The sequence below is a fragment of the Triticum aestivum genome, chromosome 7D (assembly GCF_018294505.1).
Source record: "Triticum aestivum cultivar Chinese Spring chromosome 7D, IWGSC CS RefSeq v2.1, whole genome shotgun sequence".
Classification (NCBI taxonomy): domain Eukaryota; kingdom Viridiplantae; phylum Streptophyta; class Magnoliopsida; order Poales; family Poaceae; genus Triticum; species Triticum aestivum.
Window position 1 is genome coordinate 365175053 of NC_057814.1, and position 10935 is coordinate 365185987.

Genomic DNA, 10935 nt, shown 5'->3' on the forward strand with positions numbered 1-10935 from the left:
TTACAGAATCAAATTCACGCGTAAGGATAATGGTGGCAATCTTTTTAGCTACTGGATGATTAATATTGGGAAGTTCATAAAACACCTTTTGCAAAGCAGGATGAATATGCACAATTTTTCTTTCTAATTTCTCAACAACCATAACAATGGCATCCGCATAACAATTTGCTTCAAGAAGAATAGATATTTTATTAATAGGCATAGATCCCATGCAATCCAAGAATTCTTGGATAACACTCTTTCCAATAATATTACCGTCCCCCACACGAAAGATTTTTGTTTTGTAATTAGGTGGAGTTTCAGTTTCATGATCAAAGAACAAGATTCAAGTTTTTCCTCAAGAGTTTCAACGATAACCTCCCCAATTTCAGACATGGTAGCGTCAAACAAATCTAGCAAATGAGGAAACCAAAAGTGAACGAAGAACACAAAAAAAAGAGGGGCGAAGAAAAGGCAAATCTTTTAAAAAATCATTTTAGAAGTGGGGGAGAGGAAAATGAGAGGCGAATGGCGAATAATGTAATGCAAGAGATGAGAGTTTATGATGGGTACTTGGTACGTCTTGACTTGGCGTATATCTCCCCGGCAACGGCGCCAGAAACTGGAAAGTTGACGAGAGACAAATCTTGACTTGACTTGGCGTAAATCTCCCTGACAACAGTGCCAGAAATTCTTCTTGCTACTTCTTGAGCTTGCATTGGTTTTTCCCTTGAAGAGGAAAGGGTGATGCAGCAAAGTAGAGATAAGTATTTCCCTCAGTTTGAGAACCAAGGTATCAATCCAGTAGGAGACAACGCACAAGTCACTGAATACCTGCACAAACAATCAAACAACATGCACCCAACGCGATAAAGGGGTTGCCAATCCCTTCATGGTTACTTGCAAAAGTGAGATCTGATAGAGATAGATAAACGATAAAGTAAATATATTTGGTATTTTTGGTTTAAAGAACGAAAAGTAAAAGATTGCAAAATGGTAGATCGGAAACTTATATGATGGAAAATAGACCCCAGGGCCATAGGTTTCACTAGAGGCTTCTCTCAAGATAGAAAATAATACGGTGGGTGAACAAATTGCTGTCGAGCAATTGATAGAAGAGCGAAAAGTTATGACGATATCTAAGGCAGTTATGATGAATATAGGCATCACATCCGTGTCAAGTAGACCGAAATGATTCTGCATCTACTACTATTACTCCACACATCGACCGCTATCCAGCACTCATCTAGAGTATTAAGTTCATAAAGAACGGAGTAATGCATTAAGTAAGATGACATGATGTAGAGGAATTAACTCAAGCTATATGATTAAAAGCCCATCTTTTTACCCTCGGTGGCAACAATACAATACGTGCCTTGCTGCCCCTACTGTCACCGGGAAAGGACACCGCAAGATTGAACCCAAAGCTAAGCACTTCTCCCATTGCAAGAAAAACCAATCTAGTTGGCCAAACCAAACCGATAGTTCAAAAAGAATTACAAAGATATCAAATCATGCATAAAAGAATTCATAGAAGATTCAAATAATATTTGTAGATAAGCTGATCATAAATCCACAATTCATCGGATTTCAGCAAACACACCGCAAAAAAGTGTTACATCGAATAGATCTCCAAGAACATCGAGGAGAACATGGTATTGAGAATCAAAGATAGAGAAGAAGCCATCTAGCTAATAGCTATGGACCCGTAGGTCTGTGGTAAACTACTCTCGCTTCATTGGAAGGGCAATAGAGTTGATGTAGAAGCCCTCCTTGATGGAATCCCCTCCGGCAGGGTGCCAGAAAAAGGTCCCTAGTGGGATCTCACGGGTACAGAAGGTTGCGGCGGTGGAAAAGTGTTTTCGTGGATGCCTCTGTTGGTTTGGGGATATATGGTAATATATAGGCGCAAGAATTAGGTCAGGAAGGGCATGATGTTCCCACAAGGGTGGGGGGCACGCCCTACCCCCCTGGGTGCGCCCTCCGTCCTTGTGGTCGCCTCGTGGCTCCTCCGATTTCATCTCCAAGTCTCCTGGTTATCTTTTGGTCCAAGAAAAATCATTGAGAAGGTTTTATTCCGTTTGGACTCCGTACGGTATTCCTTTTCTATGAAACTCGAAAATAGGAAGAAAAAAAAACAGGAACGGGCACTGGGCTCTAGGTTAATAGGTTAGTCCCAAAAATAATATAAAATAGCATATTAATGCATATAAAACATCCAAAACAGATAATATAATAGCATGGAACAATAAAAAATTATAGATATGTTGGAGACGCATCAGCCTCCCATGCTCTTATTGCCACTTTTTTGCTGTTAGTATGACGCCAGCGGTAAAGTCAAGCAATGCTACTGCTAAAGTGATGCCACATTTAACTAATGCCGCACTCAGTCTAATGCCATTGATAAATTTAAGCAATGCCATTTAATGTCACTCGATTATTTCAGGGTTAGCTGTTGATTGTGGATGTATTAAAGTTTTTTTAGCTAAGGCATTCTAATGTTGTTGCACAACCAGTATACCAACGATGAAACTTGTTACTACCTTCAGATTTTTGCACTGTTAATGCTTATAGATTACATACCTCACTTTCATGAGATAAGTCAATTTTTTTTGTACAGTGTCACCAAAATGCCAAGGCACTGATGTCATTTTGTTTTGGTTAAACTGCACAAAAAATTACGAAGACAAGAGGAAAGGTCAAGAGTGGGCACCTCCTCCTCCGGCTGTTCTCTTGATTCATTTGATCAAGTTTTTATGTTTGATCGATTATCAAGATTGGGATAGCAATTTTGATGTCCCCTCAAGTTCAAAATGATATTTACCTCGAAGGTACATGGTTTGCAATTTTTTTATACTGTCATTAGTTAATAATGCTAGTTACCTTCAGACTTTCGTATTTGGTTTAATGATGTTGCACAACTAGTATGCCAATGCTGAAACTTGTTACCTTTACATTTTGTATTGTTAATGCTTATAGAAATCTTCCAGTGCTAGCTTATGGAAATCTGTGCAGTAAAACCATTGTACTGTACCCCGTAAGAAAAAACTAATCTATGGTTGCACTAGCCACTGGATTAGTGTATATTTGTACTATTCGAATGGTGTTGCATTAGCGTATGGACATATATAAAGTGTGGCAAGCTTTCCCAGATATGTGCTCAAGAAAACTACTACCTGTTTTTCTAAATACTAGACGTTTGGGTACTTTTAATTGAATTGCGAAAACATCTTATATTAAGGAACAGAGGGTGTAGAGTTCACTCAAATTATCCCGGTAAAGCTAGTATCACCTTTGTTAAAACTAATGTTCATTATGTTATCGGAGGTGTCAACTTAGTCAATATGAACGATTCTAGCTCCAGTGACCGTACGATGTCCATCCAATGGTCGTAGTGCTTCTTCAACCTCAGCGCCGGTCGTGCCGCCTGCTCCTGCCTCGCGTGGCCGGCTCTGCTGCCTTGCAGGCCTGACCGCCCCACCCAACTCCAACCTCTGGCCAGGCCATCCCTCTACTCACCCACAACCCCTGTTATTGTGCAGCGACGACAGCCTCACACCACAGCCGAACAAGTCAACCCTCATACTCCTCTCCGCGTGGGAATCCACTGTCGCGTCTTCCCCGACTCCACGTCGTTGCCTTCGTAAGCCTCGCCGTCGTCCACCGCCTTGGTGCTCTCGGTGCGGCGTGGTCAATGTGGTCAAGGAATGACTTCCATCGGAAGAGTACTATACGTGGAGAGGCTGATAGCTGGGTCCACGGCCGCAGCAAGGAAGTGCCTCTGTATTACGCGCAAAATAATGATTCCTCCACCTGACAGCAGGGATCCACCAGACGAGCCACCGTATTTCGCGAAAAAATGTTTCCCCCCTGACTGCTGGGACCCACCAGCTACATCTTCGCACGCAAGGAAGTGCATCCATATTACTGAAGGAAATATGCCCTAGAGGCAATGATAAAGTTTTTATTTATTTCCTTATATCATGATAAATGTTTATTCTGCATGCTAGAATTGTATTAACCAGAAACTTAGTACATGTGTGAATACATAGACAAAAGCAGAGTGTCACTAGTACGCCTCTACTTGACTAGCTCGTTAATCAAAGATGGTTAAGTTTCCTAGCCATAGACATGAGTTGTCATTTGATTAACGGGATCACATCATTAGAGAATGATGTGATTGACTTGACGCATCCGTTAGATTAGCACTATGATCATTTAGTTTATTGCTATTGCTTTCTTCATGACTTATACATGTTCCTATGACTATGAGATTATGCAACTCCCGAATACCGGAGGAACACTTAGTGTGCTATCAAATGTCACAACGTAACTTGGTGATTACAAAGATGCTCTACAGGTGTTTCCGATGGTGTTTGTTGGGTTGGCATAGATCGAGATTAGGATTTGTCACTCCGTGTTTCGGAGAGGTATCTCTGGGCCCTCTCAGTAATGCACATCACTATAATCCTTGCAAGCAATGTGACTAGTGAATTAGTTGCGGGATGATGCATTACGGAACGAGTAAAGAGACTTGCCGGTAACGAGATTGAACTAGGTATGATGATACCGAGGATCGAATCTCGGGAAAGTAACATACCGATGACAAAGGAAACAACGTATGTTGTTATGCGGTTTGACCGATAAAGATTTTCGTAGAATATGTAGGAGCCAATATGAGCATCCAGGTTCCGCTATTGGTTATTGACCGGAGATGTGTCTCGGTCATGTCTACATAGTTCTCGAACCCGTAGGGTCTGCACGCTTAACGTTCGATGACGATCAGTATTATGAGTTTATGTGTTTTGATGTACCGAAGGTTGTTCGGAGTCCCGGATGGGATCACAGACCTGACGAGGAGTCTCGAAATGGTCGAGACATAAAGAATGATATATTGGAAGGTTATACTTGGACACCGGAAGGGTTCCGGGGGTCACCGGATAAATACCGGAGTACCGGGGAGTTACCGGACCCCCCCGGGGGTCAATGGGCCTTCATGGGCCTTAGTGGAAATAGAGGGCAGCAAGGGAAGTGTGGGGCGCGCCCCCTAGGCCCAAACCGAATTGGTTTAGGGCTTGGGGGGCGGCCCCTCTTTCCTTCTCCCCTCCTCCTCTTTCCTTCCCCTCCTAGTTGGACTAGGAAAGGGGGAACCCACTCCTAGTAGGAGTAGGATTCCCCCCTTGGGGCGCAGCCTATGAGGCCACCGGCCCCCTCCCCTTGCTCCTTTATATACGTGGCTAGGGGGCACCCATAGATACACAAGTTGACAGTGGTCTTAGCCGTGTGCGGTGCCCCCCTCCACAGTTACACACGTCGGTCATATTGTCGTAGTGCTTAGGCGAAGCCCTGCGCCGGTAACTTCATCATCACCGTCACCATGCTGTCATGCTGAAGGAACTCTCCCTCGGCCTCAACTGGATCAAGAGTACGAGGGATGTCATCGAGACGAATGTGTGCTGAACACAGAGGTGTCGTACGTTCAGTGCTAAGATCGGTCGGATAGTGAAGACGTACGACTACATCAACCGCATTGATAAAACGCTTCCGCTTTCGGTCTACAAGGGTACGTGGACAACACTCTCCCCTCTTGTTGCTATGCATCACATAGATGGATCTTGTGTGATCGTAGGTAAATTTTTGAAATACTGCATTCCCCAACAATTACAGGAACAAAATATGATTCTTCCCCTGACAGCTGGGACCCACCAGCTATATCTTCGCACACAAGGAAGTGCCTCCTTACCTCCCTGACAGCTGGGACCCACCCGGTCGAACCGTACGTAGGGATGTCTGTCTTGTCGCGAATGTGTACGTACATACTGGTCAATCGGTCTGTTTGCAGGCTGCAGTGATGAACCGTGGCCGAGTAAGGAAGGGCATGTGTCGTAGTAGAGGCACGGACGTAGGATGTCACGCAGTCCCGTCTATATTGTGTACACGCACGTACAACCAGGGTGCAAGAAAGTAAATACGGTCATATACGTACAAACGAGCGGGTTCTCGAACGCCTACTCGTGCATACGTACGGCCAGGGCTCGTGTACATGGAGAGGCAGCGGAGGGCAGCGATGGCGTCCTGTTCATTGGGAGCCAACCGGCTGGGTCGGAACGGAAAAACTACGTCGTGTTCATCGGGAGGCAACGGAATGCGTCCTGTTCATCATGAGCCAACCGGCTTGGACAGAACAGCCGATACGAGGCCTGGAGTACCGCAGAAGAGAGGAAACGACCTTCTGTTCGACCGCCTATGTTCGAAACGGGATCCTGCATTACGAGGGGTCTGGCGTACCACAAAACGGAGGAAACGGACTTCTCTCCGACCTCCTACGGTCGAAACGGGGTCCTGTTGATCGGGAGGGGTGTGGCGTACCGCAAAATAGAGGAAACAGACTTATATTCAACCTCCTACGGTCGAAATGGGGTCCTGTTCATTGGGAGGGGTGTGGCATACCGCAAAACGGGACTCCACGGGCTACTGTTCATCCACAGTCTACTGCCTCGCTCCAGCCTCCACAGGCTACTGTTCATCCACCGTCGACCTCCTCCAGCCTCCACCTGCTACTGTTCATCCACGACGTCCCCCTCCTGCCTCCACGGGCTCCTGTTCATCCAGCCTCCACTGTCTACTGTTCAACCAGCCCTCCACGGGGTCCTGTTCATCCAGCCTCTGCCGGCTACTGTTCAACCAGCCCTCCACGGGGTCTTGTTCATCCACCCCCAACCAGCTCGATCGAGGTCATGTTCATCCAACTCCCACCGGGAACTGTTCATCCAACCCCCAACAACATTCACTATTCATAAAGAGGCAGCAGGTTCGATCGGCTTCAGTTAGCAGGAGTAGGGAAGGAATCGCTCGGGTTCAGTTAACAGCCAAGGGATTGATCGCTCGGATTCAATAACGTAGCTAGTGTAATCGCTCGGGTTTAGTAAGCAAACGCCTCAGTTGGGTTCAGTTAGAACCCAACGCCTCCCACACATGCGCGTACGTGTACGGGAGAAATGCGCAAACCTCCGTGCATCGCTCGGCCCCGACCACCCACCGTAACCGGGAACTCTCTGATATTTTCCTCGCCGTCGCTTCAACCACGGTTTTTTCCATCATGGACGGCCCAAAAATGTCATGCAGCTGCGTCTCTGGCCCGCCCTGGACGAAAAGCCCATTTTATTTCATGATTTTTTGTCATAGAAGTAGGAGCCCACCACATCTATGTTGATACCGGGTTTTGTCACAATTATCGTCACGGAAGTGTCATAAGCATGATAGAAAAAAATTCGTTCGGCCCAAAATGTCAAGGATGTGTCTTTTTTTTCGTAGTGAAGGATACTACAATCGGCTAAACCGAAATGATTGAATCTGGGAGCAGAAACAGATTTGGAGGGCCGAAGACCTCCGACGCGACGTAGCCCGAGTTCGGGGCACCGCACACCCCCTGTGCTTCACAGAGAGGGTAATGCAACACCAATTCCCGGAAGGCTTCAAGCCCATGAATATCGAATCATATGACGAAACCACAGATCCAGCCATATGGATAGAGGATTTCCTTCTCCACATTCACATGGCGCGAGGAGATGACCTCCATGCCATCAAATATTTGCCGCTAAAGCTTAAAGGTCTAGCTCGACACTAGTTGAACAACCTTCCAGAAGACTCTATAGGCTGCTGGGAAGAGCTCGAGGATGCCTTCCAAGCAAACTCTCAGGGCACCTATGTCCGGCCTCCGGATGCTGACGACCTAAATCGCATTACACAACAACCCAGAGTGTCTGCCCGACAATTTTGGAACCGATTCTTGACCAAGAAAAACCATATCGTTTTCTGTCTAGATGCCGAAGCCTTGGCCGCCTTCAAGAATAGTGTCAAGGACGAATGGCTTGTACGACTGCTCGGCCAGGACAAACCAAGAAATATGCAAGCCCTTACTTCCCTCATCACCCACTTCTGTGCAGGCAAAGACAATTGGCTTGCTCGCAAAAACAACAACCCAGACACACCCGGTACCTCCGAGGTTTGGGACGAAAATGGAAAGCCCCGACACAGCAAGAATAAATGTCACCACAATGACAGTGAGGGCGAGGATACGGCAGTAAACACCGGATTTCAAAACCAGAAGACTGAACCCCAAAAGAAAGCCCCTAAAGGCAACAGCGACGACCCGTCTAGACTGGATACAATTATGGACAGCCCTTGTTAGATCCACGGCACATCAGAGAAGCCCGCCAACTACTCAAACCAAAACTGTTGGGTAATTACAGGCCAGTAAACTCACAGCCAAAAACTCGGGCAAAAGCCCACAAAGCGATTACGATGATGAGCCACGCATGCCAAATAGTGGAGGCCAGAAACCCTTCCCTTCCAGGGTCAAGACGGTAAACATGATCTACGCAACCCGCATACCAAAGAAGGAGAGGAAGTGAGCACTATGGGATGTATACTTCGTCAAGCCCGTAGCGCCGAAGTTCAATCGATGGCCAGTCTGTCCGATCACATTCGATCATAGGGACCATCTGACCAGCATACGCCATGGAGGGTTTGCAGCCTTAGTACTCGACCCTATCATCGATGGATTGCACCTCACTAGAGTCCTCATGGACAGAGGTAGCAGCGTCAATCTAATATGCGAAGATACAGTGAGGAAAATGGGGATCGATCCGTCAAGGATCAAACCCAGTAACACCACCTTTAAGGGGGTCATTCCAGGAGTGGAAGCCCGCTCCACAGGCACCATAACACTTGAAGTAGTGTTCGAATCTCTGGATAACTTCCGAAGCAAGGACTTGATCTTCGACATCGAACCTTTTCGCAGCGGCTATCACGCCCTACTCGGCCATACAACATACGCAAAATTCAATGCTGTCCCACATTACACGTACCTCAAGTTCAAGATGCATGGTCCCTCAGGCGTCATAACTATCAACGCAACACAGAACGGTCACTTCGAACTGAAGAGCACACTGTGGCCCTAGCGGCCGAAGACCACATCGGCCTATCTAGGCCCCGATGCCGACCCACCGTAAAGGCCGGTGACAATAATAAACGGGTTCGAACCTGTTTCCCGTCATGGGAACCCACATGCGTTCACCGCAAATAGGGATACGTGCCCCACGGCACACCCACATTCTCCACGCTCCACGTGCCTCATCAGCACAACTTCGTACTCAAAATACCATGGGCAGCCGTGAGGCATACATCAATAAATCTGAAGTGCATGTTCGATTTACCCAAACTTTGGAGTTATCTCGTCTTCAGGCGACCTGGGGGACCAATTCCGGATACCCCCAAGCATAAAGCTTCATCGGCAGGGTTCTGACCCATCAGGGTCTCATCGAAGGTCCCAACCCCCACCTATCAGAAGCAAAGGTGCAGACGTGCAGCGTGGCACAGTGAAGGCTTCAACTACGGCATCAAGGCCCTGCGTGAACCTTTACTCTGTAATTTTATTTTTTATTTTTTCTCTTACAAGTACTGCCTTCATAGTTCGAATTGTATGGTTAGACGTCCCGAGCCTACAAGAAATAATAAAAATACCCTTCATGGTGTTCGGATATCCGCATCTTGCGAATTGTCTATTCCCTTTCCGATTCTCCCCTCGCTCTTCGAACAGCTCGGCATGAAAACACAATCGGTTATACAACCCAGATCTCGATTTCCCTATCAGCTCGGCACACCAAGTCCGACACTGCTTACCGGTGAGTGTTCGGCGTCTCGGATATTGCACTATATGAATCAAGTTCCGAACCATGTCTTAGGTCATTAGTTGGGTTGCTCGGCTCCTGTGCTTGCCCCTTATGTTCCGCACGTTCGGTTAAGAGGGTAAAGGGAGAACCCCTGTGATTGTACTTCTGGCTCACCCGGTTAAGTACCTCATTAGGACAAAGCTGAAAACTGGCCGTCATGATAAGCGCGAACTGATGAACGATCCGACGATGAGGTTTGACTCCAAAAAATCGTTGGCGATTTCACCGTGTCACACGAAGGGTTTGTCTTAGCACAAACCACGTGATCGGAAAGGAGTAAGCATTTAGCCCCAAGTACATCACAATGCGGAGACGAAAACACCCCTCGCGACATTCACCTAGGGGCCGAAGCCGACGACTGGTAGCTTTCAGATTTAACATACAGCCGAATAGGAGTCAAAATTAAAATCAGGAGAATATAAAACAAGTCCGGCAGACGCATTATAAAGCAAAAGGTCCAGGTGATACAAAACTTAATACAATCACTCAAATATTACATCTTTCGAACACTGGCCCTCTATCGCCCGCGCGCCATTCATCACATGTGCAAAGTACTGCTCAGGGCGGCGATGCTCCTTTCCCTTGGGTGGAGGACCAGTGGCCATGTCCATTGGGTTTATCTTCAGCCAATGTACCATGGTCTTCGCGAATGCAAGCCTTGCACCCTCAAGGCACGCTGACTGCTTTCCGGTGTCAATCCGAAGCGGTGCCTCCCGCAGCTTCTGCACCAGGCCGAAGTAGGTGTTCGGAAGGGGCGCGGCGGGCCACAGACTGACACAGAGGTCCTTCAAGGCCAGCTCAGACATCCGATGCATCTCCATCAGCTGCTTCATTTGATCGCTGATGAGGGGCAGATGCTCGGAATCCGAAAACTGTGACCAGAAGAGCAGCTTCGTGGAGTCCTCCTCGAGGGTGGCATAGTGCGTCGCTGCGGCCGCCGCATTCTTCGGAAGTTCGGCGAAGACACCTGCGGAGCGCCAGACCCGCGTCAGCAGTGCGAACTTGTTGCCTCCGAACATACTCTGTAGTAAGTATGTCTTACCATTTGCAATTTGCGCGGCTTGGCAGAGCTCCTTCCGGACGCCTCCTACGTCAGTCCTCGCCTCCTTGAGCTCCTTCTCCACCTTGGATAGCCGGGAGGATTGCTCCTCCCACCCCTTCTCAAGGGCCTCCAGCTTCTCGGCGGCATCCTGGAGCTCCACTTGGACTTCAGTCACCCGAG